A 23,146-nucleotide genomic window follows, 5' to 3' on the forward strand; every position below is an offset into this window, starting at 1 on the left:
AAAGTCGTGAAGAGAGTGAGGAGGCAGATTACGCCACTGGATCACCTGCTACCACCAACTGAATACCCATGCAATCGACTTCCATCGTGTCTGAGGGTCCGGTGAGATCTAGGTCCTCAGTGGACACCAGAATCCCATCCCATCCTCAGACACAGAGCTTGTAGGTTGCGTTGGGGTGAGCGCCACTGCAAGTTCCTTGGTCTTAAAGGTCTTCTTATTGGACTTTTCTCACTGCTCCTTGGGTTTCACTGGCTGGGAGAGCTTCACTGATTCAGTCTCCGGGACTGAGGAGGATCGTGAAGCCCTATGACCAGCTGCTTGTGGGCACTTACACCACTGACGGGCGTCATCCTTCCCACTGGTGGAAACCTGGGAAGGGAGGGACCCAAGGGACCCCTTCCGAGCGAGAGGAGCTGAACAATTTGGATGCTTCTCCAGCTTAGAAGTGGGGATGGATGTCCCCGATGGATGGGGGGCGAGGGGTGTAGCTCCCGAAGAAGGTGGCACAGGAGCAGCAGGAAGGGTAGTGCCCCACACAGTCAAGGGGGCAGGTGTAGTCTTACGGCTCAGGGAGCTGACTGGAATTCACTCAACTGATGGGACTATCACTGTTGTCATAGTGACAGCATAAGAGGAAGTCGTTCGCACAGGATGGAGTCGTTCATATTTCCTCTTGGCCTCAGTGTAGGTCAGTTGGTCCAGGGTCTGATATTCCATGATTTTCTGCTCTTTCTGTAAAATCCTGCAGTCTAGTGAGCAAGGTGAATGCTGTTCTGCGCAGTTGACACAGGTGGGAGGTGATGGGCATCCACAATGTCGACAAGTGAGGCTGGAAGTACAGCAGGAAGACATATGGCCGAACTTCCAGCACTTAAGTCACCACATCGAGAGAGGGATATAGGGCTTGACGTCACAGTGGTAGACCATCACACTGAGCTTCTCAAGCAATGTATCACCCTCGAAGGTCAAGATGAAGAACCTGATTGTCCCTCAGACCCTGATGAACGTGCCGGATGAAATGAACACCTGGCCACTCTAAACTGGCGTGCAGCTTATAATCAGACTGCAACAGAAGGTCCCTGTGGAATATAGTATCTCGGACCATATTTAAACTTTTATGGGGGGTGATCATAACTGAAACATCCCCCAACTTGTCACAAGTGAGTAATGCCCGTGACTGGGCAGAGGATGCTGTTTTTATCAAAACTGACCCAGAGGGCATTTTGGACAAGTCCTCCACCTCCCCAAACTTGCCCTCTAAGTTCTCTACAAAGAACTGAGGCTCCGTGGACACACAGGATTCCCCATCAGCTTTCGTACATACTAGGTAGTGGGGCGAATAAGCTTCGCTGCCATTCTTAGCCTTTCATTCCTCCCATGCTCTGGCCAGAGAGGGAAACGATTTGGGGTCATACATGTTTGAGCCCTGAAATGCTTAGAGACTGCTGGTGGCTGGTCACCAGCAAGAGAAGATGTGCCACTCTTCATTGCGTGTCATCTGCCCTGATGCCACCCACTCCAACCAAGGGCCCTCCCCACGGGCACCACCCAGCTGCAGCAAGGGCATTGCTGGGAATCCCAAAGCCCCAGGGTGACGGGCATCTACTCCTTGGCATACCTGGGGAGTTAACGGCACAGGCATCAGCAGAGCGATCCCATGGTCAGGGGGCTACAATCAACAGGGTACATGGTGACCCCACCACAACGGACTGGCTACCATGCTGGATGTCAGGTGCATAGAAGTCCATGGACGTCGCCGGCGCAGAAAGCAAACACAGCATATGGATGGCGGAAACTGCACTCAGGAATGAATCCTCGCCCAAGAGACAGAGAGTGGGTGGGACTGCAATGCGATGACGAGAAAGCGGGCTAAAGATCTCAACGCGCGATGGACACGATGCACCATGTAAGGTGCACTTCCCCAATTGGCTCGCTCTTCGGAAAAGTTTGGAAGTATGGAGGTCAAACCCTACAGGGTACCATCACATAAAGGCCGAAACTTGTGAGACTCCTTTTAGTCGCCTCTTACAACAGGCAGGAATACTGCAGGCCTATTCTAACCCCCGGACCCACAGGGGGGGAAAGTAATTTAGCAATTCTGTCTGCAGGCCAATGCAGTAGAAATCTCTCTAACTGCAAAACAGGCAGAACAGAATTTTTTAAAGTTAGTGTGTCCATATACTGGTGCCACCTCAGCTCATCACCAACCTGGATGCCTAGTCACTTCAGATTTGGAATCTCATCCAGTGTGTGCCCATTAATTTGTACTTCTGATAACTGTAAGTAACAACACTCCGTAAGATAATGGGTTAACTGTTTGCTGCGTGAACAGTTATAAGCATGTTTCATTAGTCTTCTGTCTGTGTCTAGTATAGATTTGTTTCCACATTTTATTATTATGGTTGTTCATCAGCAAACATCACATTTTTTAAGTGACCTCCAAGGCTCCAGGTAAATAATTTTTGCACGGCAAGAACAGATGTGGGCCACGCACTGAACTTTGCAAGACAGCATAATACTTCCCCACTCCAAGTTGTCTTACTCCAATTGTACCATTTATTAATGTGACCCTCTGTCTTCTACATCCATACAAGGGGAATGCCTTTAACACCAAATCATTTTTGTTCATCCACTACAAATTTGTGATTTAGATTGCTGAAAGGCTTAGAAACAAACTAGGAAATGTAAGGAAGGACACTTTTAGTGTTTGGTTCTACCACAATTGAGTCAGTGAAATCACATATTGCTTTCTCGGTAGGGAAACTGATTTGAACTGCTGTTAAAATGTCATCCTCAGAGTGGTAGTTTAATATTCTTTTGTAACCTATCTCCTCAAAAAGTGTCAAGAACATGAGAAGGAAGCAGCTGGGTTAATAATTAGGGGCATCTTGCTTACATTCAATTTTATAAATGGGTGTTACTACCACATACTTCATGACCAGAAGAGTTACTGTTTTTCTGTGACATAATAATGTTTGTGATCTCATAACCGCAACAGGTTGCTTACAGAGCTAATTTCTGGGAACTTCCAGTGTCATTAGAGCACTGTCTGCCCAGTTCCTATGATTTTCAATGTGTTCACCAAACCTTTTTAGAGTAAAAAGATACATCTCATGAATAACTACAGACACGTTATAACCAATTAGTGTAAAACAGAAACCAGCATTTCAGACAACACAAAGGGTCCAAATCAGAATATGTAGAATCAAAAAGTAGAATAAAGTAGTAAAGCAGACAGCTCCTTGGATGTTGTGCTTTAGTAATAAACCAAGAAATATATAAATATGACAATGTACAGGTTTCCAACGTTTTTTTAATGTCACAATGCAGATAAAATTTAAGACTTAGTAGAAATAACTGGGAGGTCACAGTACTATATTGTAATATCATTAACGGTTTCACTTGGGTTGGTAACCAACAATTCCTAAAGTCACTAATATCTAGCTTTGACCTGTTTATCTCAGCAATAGTTCCAACAAGAGTAGACTGGCAAAGCATAACAGTGATTGATAATGTATTTCCAAATCCAATTGTCTTTTATGAGATAAAAATGTTGCTCAAATAAATGGTTTGTCTGAGACATATAGTCAAATGGAAGCAATAACACATCCTGGTCATTCCGACTTAGTTAAAAAAAAAATGAAGTTCCACAAAATCAGAAATACTGATCTTAAATATCTGCAACATTTCGTGGCCCTGTCAGCAACTGTACAAATATTAATTAAAAAAAATAAATACTGATCTAGTCACTCTACAGCAGGGGTTCCCAAACTTTTTCTGACAGAACACTTCAAGAATCCTGGTACTCTGATGGAATATACGAGGGCTATCCACAAAGTACATTACGTTTTTGGAATTAAAAATAAATAAAGTATTCAAAAGCTTTTTTTATTATATACAGATGAAAGCCACACTTAAATACTACTTTTCTACATTGTTTCCATTTAAATTAAGGCACTTATCGTAGCGATGGACGAGCTTGGAAATTCCTTCGTCGTAAAATTCGGCCACCTGCGCCTTCAACCATGTGGTTACCTCTTCTTGAAGCTGTGCGTCGTCATCAAAACGCTGCATAGCCAACCACTTCTTCATTGCTGGGAATAAGTGGAAGTCACTCGGTGCCAGGTCGGGACTGTACGGCAGATGAGGAAACAACTCCCACTTAAAAGATTCGAGAACTTCACGAGTGGCATTTGCCGTGTGGGCCCGGGCGTTGTCGTGAATCAGCAAGATCTTTGAGCCCAACTTTCCCCTGCACTTGTTTTGTATTGCTCTTCTGAGGTTGTGCAGAGTTTGGCAATACCTTTGGGAGTTTATTGTAGTGCCTCTTTCCAGGAAATCCACAAAAATCACACCTTTTCTGTCCCAAAAGAAGAGCTAAGCACGTGGTTGAGGGCGCAGGGCGGCCGAATTTTACGACGAAGGAATTTCCAAGCTCGTCCATCGCTACGATAAGTGCCTTAATTTAAATGGCAACTATGTAGAAAAGTAGTATTTAAGTGTGGCTTTCATCTGTATATAATAAAAAAAAAATTCCAATATTTCATTTATTTTTAATTCCAAAATGTAAGTACTTTGTGGATAGCCCTCGTAACACGTACCAAGTTGGGATTTCACCCGTATCTTATGTCTTCTGCTCCCAAGAATAACTAAAAGCTTTCCGTTTTTTTATTTGTATTTGATGCAGGTGCACATGTAATACACCATATATTGTATATAGGAATTTGGAAAATTTTTATTTATGCAAAATCTACTGTAAACTTATATTTCAGTGGTTTACACTTATATTCCAGATTACAATAACACAACTCATTTAAGAAGAAGCATTAGTAATTAATAGACACAGATAATTAATGTTACAACAATGCCATATAATTGGAAAAATTTGTCCACTAAAACAGGTGAGTAAGTATTGTTAGCAACCATTTGAAAGCATGCATGCTAGACTTTCTGAGAACAAATTTAGAATTATCTGAAATTAATTAACTTAAGAGATAATTGGCATCAAAAGTTCAAACCCTCCACATGTTGGTTGCCTATTTTGTTCTAATGACTGCAAGATTCTGAAATATGACAATATAATTTTATTGCTGTATTTTTTCTAAATCAGACAACACTTCTCATTAGTTAATCCAGACAGTAAATAAGAATTTGAATAATTTAGAATTGTAAAGTATTTATTTCAAGATGGATGCCATACTCATAAATAGGGAATTCCAAAAGCCACGTAATAATATTGTTCGATTAAAAGTTGTGAATTACTAACCTGAAACATTTTAATAACACAAACAACAGTGAAGTGATAAGAGTCCATGCAAAATAGTAAAATCTGACCTCACTGAATTTCAGAGCACTATGTAATTTCAGCAGTCACATCGTGTTCCCATATCAGTCTTTATATAGCCATCTCTACCCCAGAGTCTGCAGTCCCCGTCTGACCAGTACACCGCTAATATCTCTTTTTTCCATTTGGTTAAGGTGAGATTCTGCACCTTGATATAACACGCACAACAAGAGTGTCTATAACGAATATGAAACTGTGTGATATCACTGTGTCTTGAAATCTCTATTGAACTAGTTAACATTAACATCACAAGTGCTAACAGTCTGCAAGCTATGTTTATTGGACTGAATTACATATGCTGGTAACAATACTGGAAACTATTTCACATGCAATGATATAATCATAATTTTCTCATAATTTATTCTGACACTGTGGAAGTTAACCAGATTTGTGACATTGCTTAGTATTAGGTGATTCTTCTTTCTTATGGGGTTAAAAGAAGATGATGTGCTTCCATTTGTGTACTGTGAATTGCAAAATGTGAACTGGCCTCCAACTGCTATATAATCCAAATGTATTGGGATGAACCACCTTCTAAACTCACTTCAAGTCCAGTTTACATCATTTGAATCTCTTCTACCTGACAACAGTTCTCTGTAAGTTATTTCATTTTGGCAACATATGAGACTTGAAGATTCTTCAAAACCGAGTGCAACAAAACAACAGGCAAGTGGAATGTCACAAACACATTTGTTTATTTTGAATATTAATAAATTCTAAGAAACTAGAAAAACTTGTTTTATTCAGTGATTACTTCAACTTTCAATTGTAGCTAACAACATGGAATCATAATTAAAAAAAGAAGAAAAAATGCCTTATTATTAACAGTTTTTCACAGAGCCATTATTCACTTCCCACAGAATACCAGTGTTCCAAGGAATGCAGTTTGGGAAACCTGCTCTACAGAGTAATTTACAGGAAGGAATCTGTTAAGGTCAAGTATAGTTGAGGAATTTCTTCTTCTTCTTTTCAGCAATCCCAGGCGCTGTAGACCACTTGCTGCATCAACAATCTGCTTCCCTCTTCTTCTATGTCTCGCTGTCTCTCTCCATCCTGCATGAATTCCCAATGCTGCAGCATCCTTTCTATGTCACCTTTCCACCATGTGTGAGGTTGGCAAAATGGTCTTGTTGCTTGGAGAGTGTCCTCAAATGCCTTCTTAGTGATTCTGTTGGTTTCCATTCCAGACACATGCCCAGTCCATTGCAGACTCCTACATTTTACTTTGTGGACAATAGTGGGTTGCTTCATTAGCTGATAAATTTCAGTATTACTTCACACTCTTCAGATGTCAATCTCCAACCCAGGTACCAATATTTTTCTCATTACTTTTATTTCAAAAATTTTCAGTTTTTCCCTTCCTTTCTTGGTAAGCATCCAGCTTCCCAATCCATACAGTATTACTGGGGAGATGGTGGTATTATATGTCTTCATCTTAACCTTCATCATGACTGACAAAGTTGTACTTTTGAATGGACTGCTTAGAGTGTACAGACATCTTGATCTTGGACTATTCTCTCATTTATATCCAGTGTTATGATATTTTTGCTGCTGAAGCACAATCCAAAGTATAAACTGATGAACTTTTTTGAATCTAGAATTGTGGTCAATTTAAAAGTGGGGATTTAGGCTTATTACTTGACTTATTTCAATATATTCTGTTTTCTCTTGATTTATCAAAAGTCCCATTTTGCCGGCAATGTGCCTGATGAATTTCACTTTTTCTTAAAAATATTCTGACAGCATTATGAATTTTATTACAGGCTGAGGACAATTACAGTGAAATCTGAGTAAAAGGAAAGCTTAAATTTTGTGTCAGGAACAGAAATTTATTTAATGCAGAGCACTAGCTCCACTCTAAACTGGAAGGAGCATTACAAGCAAAGCAGCAAAATTCTTCTCTGTGTCAACAGAATGACAAAAATCATGCACTATGCACAATAACTATAAAATGTCAAGAACAAATCTACAAGGATTTGAAGCATTATGAGGAATGAAATACATAAATTTGGTGAGGTTAACAATATTCAATTAACTGTTTACAGCAGGTGTGAGGCAGATGAAGTTTGGTTTAAATCATTGGCCACTACATTCTATGAATTCTTCCTAATAATAACAGAAAACATATAGACAGAAAAAATACACCACCAAAAGCAGATCCATTATACATGCAGTATGTAATTCACAATCACACAGTTTTTTTTTTTTTTTTTTTTTTGCCAATTCAAGCAGTAACTTTATTGACTATGGTGACACTTCAACCTAAGTACTTCTAAAATCTTGTGTTCACTTGATAGCACCTCCCTTGTGTTATCTTTGTAATACATTTAAAAGTTAAAGTGTATTTCCTGAAACGTGCAACAGTAGTACCCATTTACAAAAGTGGAGACGAGTAAGTTATCTACAATCATAAACCCAGTTGCCTCGTTCCCATATTGTCAGTGTTATTTTGAGGAGTTAGCTCAAAAAAGAATATAGAATCACTGATCCAACAATGACCTTTTAATATCTCATAAATTTGGCTTTGGTAAAGGATTATCTACAGTAAATGCAATATACAATATTGCAAACTCAGTTCTTCGGGAACCAAACCAGAAAAATTGCTGTGCTGAAATCTTCTGTGATCTAGCAGGAGCCAGCTAGGAGAACAGTGGGACAGAATTACAACTGGTTCACAGCAAACAAATTAACTCTTAATCTCACAAAAACTCATCCTATTCAATTTCAAATAAAAATGACTCATAGTTACCAGAAGCAGAGGTCAACAGTCACAATCTAAATGAAATCCATATGTGAAATTCCAAGTGATCCATAGATAACAACTGAGGTGGCTCCAACATGTGGCTGTAGTAACCGTAAACCTCAGTTTGCCTGCATTCCACTTACTGTAGAAACCTCTCTCATTGTCTTGTGTTGAATGTAAACTAACCTATTTTTTCTTAAAAATGTTCAATATATGCACCTTTACTTACATGGCACACATCCAATCCAAAATGTAATTATTGCCAAACTGTAGCTAACACATCCCGAGTAGTGAAAGCAATAGCCTCTGTAATTCTGTGTCTCAATTCTGCGGTGTTTCATAACACCCCAAAGCAAAAATTCACATGGTGTAGGGTCAGGTGAATGTGGAGGCTGGCAGAAGAGACATGTGTCATATTGTCCATTACGACCAATCCAATGGTCCGGGACTTTGATTTTCAACCAGTCTTGTACAAAGATATGGAAAAGGGAAGTGGCTTCATCTTGTTGCCATATAAAGTTTTCAAGTTCAGCTTTTAATTGGGGAAAGAGCAGTTCTTGCAACACATCCAGATAAGACCTGTTATGGTAGCTTCAGCGAAAATAAATGCTCTGTACGCTTGACGTCGAAACACAGTGCAGAAAACATTTAATTTTGGGGAATCTCTTTGATACTGTACAGGTTCATGAGGATATTCTGATCTCCAGATATAAACATTATTGGTATTTACCTTTGCACTTAGATGAAATGTTGTCTCATTACAACACCACATGATCAAAAAGCCACATTCCCCCTGCAACACTTCATTTGTAAATTTATAACATACACCATAGCCATTTGGTTTTAAAGCATATCCAACTGTAACCAGTATGGGCATATGTGTAAATGTCTTCTTAAAACCTCCTACACTGTCACCTTTGACAGCTGAACTTCAAAACTTGCTTTCTGAATAGACTATTTATGACTACAAAGGTCATGCAATGACACAGTCAACATTCCCTTCAAATACTTTTGGTCATCCCTTGCTTTTCCCATAACACATACGTCCAGTCTTTCCAAATTGATAATATAATCGGTGGATATTTTTGCCATGTAGGAGATCACAATTAAACTTTAAACAAAATGCATGTTGAAGTCAAATTACAGATTCACTCTTAGCAAACTTCAGAGCAGAAAACACTTCAGGCTCAGGAGTGGCCATTTTGCCTATGTTTCACTGCAAGTGGGAAAACAACAAAGTGGTACTCAAGCATATGCTTATCTACAACTGTTTGTGTTCCTCTTTAATTGTGACCTTGAAACAACACTCTACAATGCTTATAGTTGATAGTATCAAAATTTATAATTGGGACTGTTGTGACTCGCCGATCATTCAAAGTGCCACCGCGCAATTACGCGCGTCCTCTACGTGCGGCGCTGTCTGCCAGCCACGCAGCAGCCGCGCCACCTAAGCGGCCAGCCAGCCAGCGGCCGCTAGACTTGGACTCAGTGCTCATTCAAATGTTACCGTGTTCACATGTCTTGCTTTATCAACTTGCTCAGTGACTTATATGTGTTGTGTCGTTTTGAAATATGTGTGTTCAACTTGACGTTATAACAATTGGCGACGAGGATGGGATTTTTCCTTTTCATCGTTGACCCACAGGTTTCCATGGCTACTGTCGAGCAACTATTGCAAAGTCTCATTGAACAGCAAGCGCTTCTAACATCGGTGATTCGCGGCATCAAATGCGGGGCGTTTCTCGTCATTGTCTATAACTCCTTTTCCTCCTTACGACGAGATGGCGTAAGACTGATCTGATTATGAAAAACGTCTTCGACAGCACTTCTTGCCATTTCATGTCATGGATGAACAAACATGTAAGTCTCTGTTCCTTTCCTGCATTTCGCCTCAAATGTATTGGTTGTTATCGCAATTGGCTCCTTTGAAAGATCCTGCGTCTTTGTCCTTTGCTGAAATGTGCTCACTTCTGTCTGTCTATTTTCAAAAGCAAACACATGTGGTAGCCTCTCGTGTTGCCTTTCATCGTTGTCAAAAACGACCGCATCAATCCTATCGCGCTTGGACTGCTGAACTTCACGGCCTCAGTCAAAAGTGTCAATTTGTTACTGACGTTCACAAAGAATCCTATGCCAGATCCTTGGTACGGGATGCTATTATCCGGTCGGCACCCGACAAGTTCGGCAACGTGCCCTTCAGTTGGCAAATCTGACTCTAGATGAAGTCCTATCCATCGCGCAGTCTTTTGAAATTTCTCGCGCCGCTGGGGCACAAATAGAGGCATGGGGTGACGTTGGGGAAATACAACCTCTGTGCACTGTTGACGAAGCGTGCGGTGCGTCCCCGCCGGCCGATGTGGCCGCAGTACGCTCCCACGTGCAGCCTCGGCCTAACCGTAAACAACCCTCTAAGAAAATGCAGCAAACCCCCCAGCAACTTCCTTCATGTCAGCGGTGTTTTACAAAACATTCATGTGAGGATTGTCCCCAATATTGGGCTGTGTGTCACAATTGCAAAAAGAAGGGTCATGTGTCTTCCATTTGCAAAGCCGACCGCATACATGATGTTCATGAACATGACGCTGATTCTGATTCTGTGTTGTCTGTCAATTGTGCCTCTTCCCTTTCAGGGAAGTTATTCCTCACTGCCCAAATACTTGGTCGAGATGTTCGCATGCAGGTGGATACTGGTTCTGTTGCCACTATCATTAATTATCAGACGTGTCTTCAGTTGGGTTCACCACTTCTATCACCTGTCACTCGGCAATTACGGACGGACAGAAGAAGATTTCTCTCTGGGGACAATTTAATGCTGAGGTATCTTAGAAATCCGTCATTTGCACTGTTCCCATATTTGTGGTCGACCAGAGTAACACAGAGAATCTTTTTGGTTTCGATGCCTTTCGCATTTTTGGGTTCTCCATAGATGACTCTGTCAATATCGTCTCTAATGCTATTCCTTATGCTCAATTGGATTCCTTGTCAATGACATTTTCATCCCTTTTTTCTCCTGGGTTAGGCCGTGCAAACGACTTTGAAGCTCATATCACACTCAAACCCACTGCTTGGCCTAAGTTTTTTAGGGCTCGGCCCATTCCTGTGGCCCTTCGTGATCAAGTAAAACGGGAGCTGGATCGTCTCACTACTTCAGGGGTCTTGCTTCCTGTCACTTCCAGTGAGTGGTCCTCTCCTGTCATTGTCGTTGCTAAGCCCAAAGGTGATATTCGTCTCTGTGGCGATTTTAAAGCCACTGTAAATGCGCAATGCCTCATCGACACTTAGCCTATGCCCCGACCTGAAGAATTGTTCACTAAACTTGCGGGAGGCCAGTATTTTTCTAAAATTGACCTGTCAGAAGCTTATCATCAACTCCCTCTCAACACTGCTTCCTGGCAGTTTCTGGTCCTTAACATGCCTTTCGGCCTCTATCAATACCAACAATTGACATCCGGGGTTGCCAGCACCCCTGCTCTCTTTCAGAGATTCTTGGAACAATTATTGCTCCCTGTCCCTGGGTGTATAAATTACATGGACGACATTTTTGTCATTGGCTCCACCACTGAAGAACATCTTCAGAACCTCCGAAAACTTTTTCATGGCTTACAGACTGCCGGTCTTAAGTGTAATCTTCAGACATCACAATTTTTTCAGGCGTCTATCACTTACTTGGGGTTTCAACTCTCTCGGGATGGTATTCGTCCACTTCAGCAAACTGTCGCTGCAATCGATGCCCTTCCTCGCCCTACATCTGTTAAGGAACTGCAGGCCTTCTTGGGGAAAATAGCATACTATCACAAGTTTTTACCATCTGCTGAGTCAGTGGCTCAGCCGTTCCATCGCCTGTCGCATAAAAACGTACCTTTTCACTGGTCTGCATCATGCGATGCGGCTTTCCAGAAATTGGAGACTACGTTGAAACAGGCCCCGTGCCTGGCTACTTATCGACCTGGCCAACATCTTGTTCTTGCCACGGACGCCTCTCAATATGGGGTCGGTGCAGTCCTTGCGCACCGTTTTTCTGACGGCTCTGAACAACCCATTGCTTATGCCTCCAAAACACTCACGGATGCCCAACAAAAGTACTCTCAATTTGAAAAAGAAGCTTTGGCCATTATTTATGCTCTTCATAAGTTTGGTGTTTTTCTCTATGGATCCAAATTTCATCTTGTGATGGATCACAAACCACTTGTTTCTTTGTTTCATCCATCATCGTCACTTCCCGACAAGGCTGCACACCGCCTTCAGCGTTGGGCTCTTTACTTGTCTCGTTTCAATTATGAGATTCATTTCCGGCCGAGGGCCCAACATGCGAATGCTGATGCACTGTCTCGCCTTCCCATGGGTCCTGATCTGGCATTCGATAGGGACGAACTTTTGTGTTTCCACCTGGATGTTGCTGAGCAGCGGGTTGTGGATGGATTCCACATCACCAGGGACCGGCTGGCGCCTGCTACGGGTTCTGATCCTACCTTCTCCTGGGTTTTATGCTGTATTCAGAAGGGTTGGCCAGATCGTCCGTCTGCTAAGACTTCTGACCCGTTGCAGAACTACTACGCTTTGTGCTACCGCCTCACGGCTAGGGATCCTCCTTTCCACCGACAATGCTTTGCCACATGTCGTGGTACCTGCGTCTTTGCGTGTTTCGGTCTTGCACCTCCTTCACCAAGGGCACTGGGGTCTGTCTCACACCAAATCTCTGGCACACCATCATGTGTACTGGCCTGGCATCGACTCTGAAATAGCACACATGGTCGCTGCCTGTGGCCCTTGTGCGTCACAGGCCGCCGCCCCGAAGTCATCTTTGTCACTGTGGCCTTCGCCTGAGACGCCCTGGGAGCGCATTCATGCTGACTTCACGGGACCTTTTTAGGTACTTATTGGCTCCTTGTAATTGACGCCTACTCTAACTTTCCTTTCATTGTCCGTTGCACGTCGCCTACCACCACGGCAACCACGAGTGCTCTCGCCCGCATTTTTTCTTTGGAAGGCCTTCCCTCTACTCTTGTTACTGATAATGGTTCGCAATTTGCCTCTTCTGAATTTGGGATTTTTGTGCTCCTCACGGTGTTATGCATGTCACGGCCCCTCCATTCCATCCACAATCAAACGGTGAGGCTGAACGACTGGTCCGCACATTTAAGGCTCATATGCGGAAACTCCTGACTTCTTCTGCTGCTGATGATGATGCACTTCTCCAGTTTCTGGCTTCTTACCATTTCACCCCCATGGGCGACCACAGCCTGGCTGAGCTCTTACATGGCTGACAGCCCCACACGCTAATTCATCTTCTGCGCCCTTCCACCTCACGGCTGCGGGTGCCTTCGCTTGGTCGGTTCACCGCCGATGACCTTGTCTGGGTACGGGGATATGGCAGGCGGCCAAAATGGAGTCCGGGCCACATCTTACGACACCGTGGCTGACGCCTGTATGAAATCCAGACGGACACGGGTGTTGCAGTGCGTCATTCGGACCAGCTTCGGCGTTGTGTGCTGGCAACGCCTGTTCCGAATGCTGGTACACCACCTTCGGCTCTACCTGACGCTCGGGATCTTGGCATCTCTCATTACTCACAACGCAGCCCTCTCACCGTCATATCAGTGCCAGTACAAGAACGGACGCCACCAGGAGACGTGCCCATGCAGGAACCGGATGACCATCATCTGTCGGAGCCAATCTACTCGCCTCCTTCTCCTACGGACGCCGACACATCGCCCATGTCTCCTGTTATATCAACTGGACTTGCCGCAATGGGCAGATTGGTGCATGGGGGCCCTAGCAGATCCGACCCCTACGTCTCCTGTCATTTCGACCCACTATCATCAGGGACACTTCCATCCGTACGGGAAGCCGCCTCCTCGAGACTTTACAGCCAGTCAAACAACACCTATGGACGTTAGCAATCTGCAGGCCACCTCTATCAAGACCAGTGCAAAAATTTTAAAGGGGGGAAAAGTGTTGTGACTCGCCGATCATTCAAAGTGCCACCGCGCAATTACACACATCCTCTACATGCAGCGCTGTCTGCCAGCCATGCAGCAGCCGCGCCACCTAAGCGGCCAACCAGCCAGCGGCCGCTAGACTTGGACTCAGTGCTCATTCGAATGTTACCGTGTTCACATGTCTTGCTTTGTCAACTTGCTCAGTGACTTATATGTGTTGTGTCATTTTGAAATATATGTGTTCAACTTAACATTATAACAGGGACATTCTTTTATGGACATCCTGTATTTATTTCCAACTGGTATTTGTTGTTAATATGAGGAGTGACTCTAGGATAAACTGTAAATTTACAACCACAGTACTAGAAGTAAAAATAATTTACATACAAGCTATGCATCTTTGGTTGAGAATCAAGTTACAAAATTTGATGCAAAAGTCTTTGACAGGTTGCCAACAGACAGTTGGGAAAGAGAAAATCTCCAGACATTCAAAATTAAAATTATAGGAGTAACTTGCCTTATTTGCCCCTCCTCGCTCATTGTATGATTTATTAGCATATTTGGAATCAAATGTTCATTTTGTTCATTTTCATATTAAATAAGTTTTAACTTTTCCAGATCAATAATATAAATGAAAGTCAAGCTTCAAACAACACCACAGAGTTGCCTTTACACGAATATTTGGAACTTATTAGCCAGAAATTTGACACACAGGTGACCAGCGCCTTTTGGCATATCTTGACACTGACACTGACACACTCTTTTCAACAACGGTTACTATGAGCAAATGGAAGGAGTAGCAAGAGTCCACATTCACCAGTTGTTACCAACATGCATGAGGAGAATTTCCTTGGGGAAGCCCTGGAATCAGTCCAATGAAAACATATCTGTTTCTTTCTGTATACTGATGACAGATTAATCATATGGCCACTTGGAAGACACAAGTGGAATGATTTCCTCATATGTCTCAATTCCATACACCAGAAAATCAATTTTACCTTGGAAGTCAAATTGGATGGAGTTGGATGTGCTGGTAAGCATCAGAGAGGATGGCACATTGAGCCATAGCACATACCATAAGAAAATGCACACCAACCTATACTAACAGGCAGAGAGCTGCCATCAGAAGAACGGTATGCTCAAAACATTGGTACACAGGGTTTGCACCCTCTCCAACAAAGAGATCCTTGAAACTTCCTGGCAGATTAAAACTGTGTGCCCGACCGAGACTCGAACTCGGGACCTTTGCCTTTCGCGGGCAAGTGCTCTACCATCTGAGCTACCGAAGCACGACTCACGCCCAGTCCTCACAGCTCTACTTCTGCCAATATCTCATCTCCTACCCTCCAAACTTTACAGAAGCTCTCCTGAGAGGTTCGCAGGAGAGCTTCTGCAAAGTTATGGAATGGACATTAGATCTAGCTTTTCAGACAAATGTTTGCAGTGTTGTTTCTTTTTAGTTCTCACGATGGCTCAGATGATCTTTTTTTCCAGTCTAAACGCTTTCAGTGGATAAGTTTGCTCAGATCTCCCCCCAGAAAATTATACTACACCTACCTACTGAAACAAAATATGAGTAACGTACAGTTAGGTTTTTTTTTTTTTTTCACATAAATCAGTGATACTATGTAAGACATTCACAACGTAAAGTAAGGAAACAACAATAACTCACCTGTAGTGCATCAGTGTGTCAAGTGCAGTAACACATAGCTGAAAATAGTACGCACACTACCTTTTGAGCAATTAGTCTTGCCATGGCCACAGGAGTGTGTGTGATTGTGTGTACTACTGGTGGAATAAGAGCTAATGCTGAGAAGTGAGAGTGAACGATGTTTTCTGTTGTGTGTTACTGTGCTCCACACACTGATCCACTACAGAAGAGTTGTTTTCTTTCACTTATTTTACATATTGCTCTGTACAGGAATTTCCATTATTGTTTTAAGATATGAATATTACATATGAAACTGTTCAGTCAACTCACTATATTGTCTGTATGATAACTCCGAAACACATTTTTATTTCTTAATACTCCAAAGAATTTGACACATTTTGCCATGTCCAGTTTCTTGTTCATATAGCTTAATTCACTTATACATTGTGCTAATTGTTTCGTGGTGGAATAATTTCTGCCTTTGCAAGGCTTAATTTCCCCAAATGTCTGCTCAATATGGTGGATTAAGTATTCATCAGTTTTACAGGATACTATCACTGTTGAGTGATTTGCATAAAGAATGGTATCAGATTGATCCTGGCATGTCATATCATTGACATAATACAAACATTGTAGTGGCCTTAATGTTGTTGTTGTTGTGGTCTTCAGTCCTGAGACTGGTTTGATGCAGCTCTCTATGCTACCCTATCCTGTGCAAGCTTCTTCATCTCCCAGTACTTACTGCAACCCACATCCTTCTGAATCTGCTTAGTGTATTCATCTCTTGGTCTCCCTCTACAATTTTTACCCTCCACGCTGCCCTCCAATGCTAAATTTGTGATCCCTTGATGCCTCAGAACATGTCCTACTAACCAGTCCCTTCTTTTTGTCAAGTTGTGCCACATACTTCTCTTCTCCCCAATTCTATACAATACTTTATCATTAGTTATGTGATCTACCCATCTAATCTTCAGCATTCTTCTGTAGCACCACATTTCGAAAGCTTCTATTCTCTTCTTGTCCAAACTATTTATTGTCCATGTTTCACTTCCATACATGGCTACACTCCATACAAATACTTTCAGAAACGACTTCCTGACACTTAAATCTATACTCGATGTTAACAAATTTCTCTTCTTCACAAACGCTTTCCTTGCCATTGCCAGGCTACATTTTATATCCTCTCTACTTCGACCATCATCAGTTATTTTGCTCCCCAAATAGCAAAACTCCTTTGCTACTTTAAGTGTCTCATTTTCTAATCTAATTCCCTCAGCATCACCCGACTCAATTCAACCACATTCCATTATCCTCATTTTGCTTTTGTTGATGTTCATCTTATATCCTCCTTTCAAGACACTGTCCATTCCATTCAACTGCTCGTCCAAGTCCTTTGCTGTCTCTGATAGAATTGCAGTGTCATCGGTGAACCTCAAAGTTTTTATTTCTTCTCCATGAATTTTAATACCTACTCCGAATTTTTCTTTTGTTTCCTTTACTGCTTGCTCAATATACAGATTGAATAACATCGGGGAGAGGCTACAACCCTGTCTCACTCCCTTCGCAACCACTGCTTCCCTTTCATGCCATGGCCTTAATATTGTCATGATTTACGTTATCAGAGGCTTTGGTGAGGTCACAAAAGATGCCTCTACACACATACTATTGTAGAGACATCTGCTAACTTTTGAGACCACTTCATTTATTGTGTGGGTTTTACTGCACCCCTTCCTAAAACCATATTAATTATGTAAAATAATGCTGTGTAAAATAATGTTGTGACATTAATTACAATTTGCTATTTGATCGCGAATATCTCTTTCAAATATTTATGAAAGAAACTGATAACAATGAGATAGTCCCTTTTCATCATTTGCCCTTTTTATGAGTTGGCTGAAGTTCAATATATTTTAATTCATCTGCAAAACATGCTTCATCAAAATACTGGTTGATTATGAGGTAGAGTGGTTGTGTCATACTACGAAAGACTATTTTCAGTATTCTAGTGGGAACCTCATACCAACCCAATGGATTTAAATTTTTTTAGAGGCATTATGATTTTCATAACATCAGAGATTGAAACTCGGGAAAACTTAAAACCTGAGCAGTTTCTCTCTGTCATACTAGGATCTGTATTTGGTGGTGAGCGGTCACCAATTTTATTACAACTAGTGAAGGAATCATTGAAGTATCCATATATGGCATTGGGATCTGGAATAGTTCTACCATTTAACATTAGTCTACAAGGGCAGTTTCTCTCCATTTCACTGCCAACTGCACTTTTTATAACAGACCACACAGATGTTGATACGTTTTTAGCATCTGAATTGAATCTGTTGTCTGAAGCACACTTTGCTAGTTTAAGGATACACGGTACTTATAAATGGTTGAAAAACAGAAATCTTTTTTATGCCTTATTAAATTCTATAGTCTTTCCTGATTACATTGATATATATATATATATATATACACACATTACAGGGTTTCAAATGAAAAATGACCTATACATATCAAATTATAATGTTACGGTCATGTATGCTGCCGTGCCCCCTTCATTTCTGTTACAGAAACCAGTATTATTTCGGACATCATTCCTTGACCGGTGTTGTAAGAGCTACTTCTCTGGAGAATGGAAAAGTCGCTGATGTTGAGCGCTTATCTAAGTACTGCGACACCTGCCATGGTGATACTGAAGGACATATTGAAAGTCAGTGTTCTAAGTATTAAGATTGTTACAGTGGAGGTATGGAGTGTGATTGAGCTCCAAAAATATTTCAGATGTCAGTGTCCTTTTATAACATTAGATATACGAAGTACCTAGGTGATCGGGACTCTAAAGCTTTCAATAAAATTAATGGGTTCAATGTTTATGGTGATACCTTGGTAACAAAATTGGAGTGTTGTGGACTTGTGCAAAAGAGGATGGGTGCTAGATTGAGGAAGTTATGAAGAGAAATGAAAGGAAAGTTGTTACCTGTTGGAAAATCTCTGTCTGGCCAAGGCAGAATGACAGAAACTGAAATAGACCTTCTTCAGAGTTATTATGAACTGGCCATTACACAAATTGCATCTCTGAATGATGTTACAGCAATGAGAAAAGTTGTATGGGCCACCTACTTTCATAAGTTGTCCACAGATGACCACCCTGTTCACAGACTTTGCCCTAAAGGAGTAGATACTTGGTATGGTTACCAAAAAGCAACAGAAAGTGGTCAAATATACCATCATAAGCATTCTCTTCCTGAGCCTGTTATCAATGAAATAAAACCAATTTTTAGAGACTTGAGTGGCCCTGTTTTGCTTATTACATGTCTTCATGGGACACTCAGAAGACAAATTAAAGTTTCAACCATTGTGTATGGAAAAGATTACCCAAGAATGTTTTTGTAGGACTAAATACATTAAAAGTTAGTGTACTAGATGCAGTGATATGTTTCAAGGATGGAGTGATAGGAAGGTTGGGAGTCCTAAGAAATTTAGGCATAAAATGTGGCTCTAATAAGGAATATCAATTGCTTGCGTGTGACAAGAAGAACTGGGCACTGGAAACCAAGTACAGTCAGAACAAACCTAAAATCTCACCAGGTCACTCTTCTTCATCAGAATATACAGTCACTTAGGAATAAAGTAAGAGAGCTTGAAATCTTGCCATCAAGTGAACTCAGATACGTTAATATACTGTGCTTAACTGAACACTGGCTGAAAGAAAATGAGTTAAAGACAGTGAAAATAACGGATTATGTGTTAGTAGCACAAACTTGTAGAAGTAGGTTTACATGTGGAGGGAACTGCATATACATAAAGAAAGATATCAAATTCAATAACTTAGACAATGTTGAATCCTTAAACATTGAGAAAGATTTTGAAATATCAGGCATAGAAATTCCAGCATTCAAGTTAATTGTAATATGTTTATATAGATCTTCCAATGCCCACCTAAAAAAATTCAATACTCAGCTTGATACTTTACTAAATAAAGTAGTAACAAATCGAAAAACAGTTCTTATATGTGGAGACCTAAATGTAGACTTCAATAAGCGAAGCAATTCAAAATCTGAGCTGATGAACATATTAACAGCCAATAATTTGGAGATTACAATCCACTCCCCTACACGTGAAACGAATCATTCTAGCCCTACCATAGACCAAATAATAATAAGCTCCAAAACAAAATATAAATCAGTTGTAATTAAAGCTGTACTGGCAAACCCTCATGCACAGGCTATAAGCTTTTGCGTAAACACTAATCCATCCTATAATTATATGAGGAAGACTACACATGTGGGCAGACCTTTCAGTAATACTGCAGTACAAACATTCCAGAATTATCTCCAACAAGAATCATGGGAGATAGTGTATAGTACAGAAAATATTTATGATACATTTCAGACATTCATGAATATTTTTAAATATTATTTTGGTCTTGCTTTTCCATTGAAAACCAAAACAATGCAAACCACTAAAAGCAACAGGTGGATTACTAGTGGTATAAGGAAATCTTGTGCTAGAAAATGGTACCTTCACAATATTGCAAGAAGCTACAACACAACTCAGGAGTTTGATAGTTACTTTAAAAAATATAAATCTATCTTAAACAAAGTAATAAAGGAGGCAAAGAAACAAGACAATAACAAATACATAGAAGATGTTTCAAACAGAACCAAAGCAATCCGGCAAGTTGTAAAAAAAGAAACCAAATCTTACAAAAGTAGAGTTAATAATATAGTATTAAAGGCTGGCTTGGAAACCATTAATAACCCACAGGACGTAGCTAATATGTTTAATAACTATTTTATAAATGTAACAGAGAAACTACTACAACAGACTTCTAATAGAAAACAGCATACAGAAACAGGGGAAAAAGTCTCAAGCAGATCAATGTTTCTGTACCCAACAAATGTAGAATAAGTACAGGTTACAATAAAAAGTCTCAAAATGAAACACTCTGCAGGTGTGGATGATATACCTGATTTCATTATAAAGAAGTGTGGGGACTTTATTACTGAGCCCTTAACCCACCTATGTAACCTATCTTTTGCTACAGTAACTTTTCCTTCATGTTTGAAAATAGCAAAAGTAAAGCCATTATACAAGAAAGGAAACAAAGAAGACATTTCCAACTACAGACCACTGGCACTTCTGCTGTTTTTCTCAGAAATATTAGAAAGGCTTTTCAATAAGAGGCTAACAGACTTCTTAGAGGTAAATGGCATTCTGTCAGAATCTCAACATGGATTTAGAGCAAATCGCTCAACTGAAGCTGCAGTTCACTCCCTTCTATTAGAGGTACTGATAGCATTAGACAACAAAAAACTTACAATGGGCATATTTTTAGATTTGTCATAGGCATTTGACACCATAAATCATGACAAATTGCTACACCAGCTAGAAAATCTTGGCATTAGGGGAACAGCTAACAACTGGCTCAGCTCTTATCTTAAGAACAGGGAACAATATGTGGAAATAGATCAAGAATGGGACAATGTCATAAGGAAATATAATTCCAAGCTACTGACTGTTAAATATGGAGTGCCACAAGGATCAGTAATGTGTCCTGTACTGTTCTTACTCTATGTAAATGACCTAAATAAAAGCAATGACAGCAGTAAAATATTTCAATTTGCTGATGATACAAGTGTTCTAATTGCAGGAAACTCAGAAGAAACTCTTGTAAAAAACATAAAAGAAGCCACTGACATGCTAACATGTTACTTTGATGACAATGACTTAATAATAAGCACTGAAAAAACTGTAGCTATGGATATACACACAGCACAAACAAAAAATCTGATATCACCCAATCTAGAGCTATACGGACAGACAATTGCCAAAACAGCCTGTACCAAATTTCTGGACTTCATCTACAAAACAACTTGAAATGGAAAGCACATATTGAGCAAATAAACAAAAAATTAAGTACTTCTTGTTTTGTGCTGCGTATATTAAAAAATTGTACCAGCTAAAACATCCTTCAGTGTGTATATTATGCAGTTGTACACTCTCACCTCCAGTATGGGATTATGTTCTGGGGAAATTCTGGAGATGCCATCAAAACATTCAAAATTAAAAAAAAAATTATAAGAATAATGAAAGGGGTAGATAATCGCAAATCATGTAGATCACTGTTTCAAAAAAGGATGATCCTGCCACTTCCTTGCATATACATACTTGAAAATATAACGTATTTAAAGCAAAACTTACATACAAAAATACCTCTCATCACTCAAAATCACACAATACACAGCTATGATACAAGACAAAAATTGGATGTACATGTTCACAGCACCAACACAAAGTTATTTCAAAACAGCCTTATCCATCCTATTATCAAACTATAGAATGCCTTACTAGATTCCATTAAACACATACAAAACATTGGTCACTTCAAATTTAAACTGAAGCCGTACTTCATTGATCACTGCCTTTACACAGTAAATGAATACCTACAAAACTAAATTTTTGTGTGTTTACCCAATGTAGACTCATTCAGAAGAACATTTGTATTTTATCTCTCTGTATATAGGGTAACAACATTTATTTAAGTATTCATCGTTAATTGATATATTTTGATATATTAATGTGTTATTATATACAAAGGTATATTATAGGTAAAACTGTTAATAAAAAAAACAAATATCTCTTGCACATTGTGCAGCTGTAGATGAAAATAGATCAATAAATTAATAAATCAACAGACAACGGGTGCATGAAAGTGAAAGATTAGCTCTTCAAGTTACCAAAGAAGCAAGAAGTACAAAAGAGGAAGCTTGAAGATGACAAAATGCTGCATGATGAAGACTATGCTTCAGGAATGTTCTGAGGCACAGTTTAATTGGACTCATACCTTCATTCGCAATTTCCCCCAAGTTGTATTTTTCAGAATTAAGGTACAAATATTTCCTGAAGTTTATAATACATTGCACAAATTTTTTTTCTGTAACTTGCAATAGTCCATACCTGTGTAGTAGACCTAAGCTTTATTGCAAAATAAACTAAACCACAGAAAAAATAACATTTTTATTAGGAAAAAAATATAAAAATTAAAGTGTAAGATGTGATATTTTTTAACCTTGTAATATACATAATAGATGGAATTGAGTAAGTCTAGTACCTCATCCATCATGTCATGCATATCTGGTAAAATTTGGTCTCCTTCAAATGTATAACATTGGATTAAATGGTACCTCAATTTGAGGAAGCATTTTGAGGAAAAAATTGCATCAATTTCTTTGTAATTTTTAATAACCCTAAGCAGGTTCAAAAATACTCAAAATACTTCTAATATGTTTAGAAAGTGTGCTGCAAAACCAGTATCAACAAAAAATCTGTACAAATATACATTATAAACAGCACCTGAAAGAAATAGGTGTTGATCTTTACTTAATATTGAGCCAGAGAAGTACCCTGTATCCTTAACTACTTTGTCAATTTTTTTGTACGTGTTTACATACTTAAGTAATTCAGGGTTT

At 40.1% G+C, this 23,146-nt stretch overlaps 1 protein-coding gene across 3 annotated transcripts in view; it reads right to left on the reverse strand.

The window, feature by feature from the left end:
• Positions 1 to 23,146, reverse strand: part of LOC124804853 (D-threo-3-hydroxyaspartate dehydratase-like) — a 125,268-nt gene that overhangs the window by 97,420 nt on the left and 4,702 nt on the right. The gene's annotated exons all lie outside the window — the stretch shown is intronic.

This window comes from Schistocerca piceifrons, chromosome 7 (genome assembly GCF_021461385.2).
Source record: "Schistocerca piceifrons isolate TAMUIC-IGC-003096 chromosome 7, iqSchPice1.1, whole genome shotgun sequence".
In the NCBI taxonomy this organism is placed as follows: Eukaryota; Metazoa; Arthropoda; class Insecta; order Orthoptera; family Acrididae; genus Schistocerca; species Schistocerca piceifrons.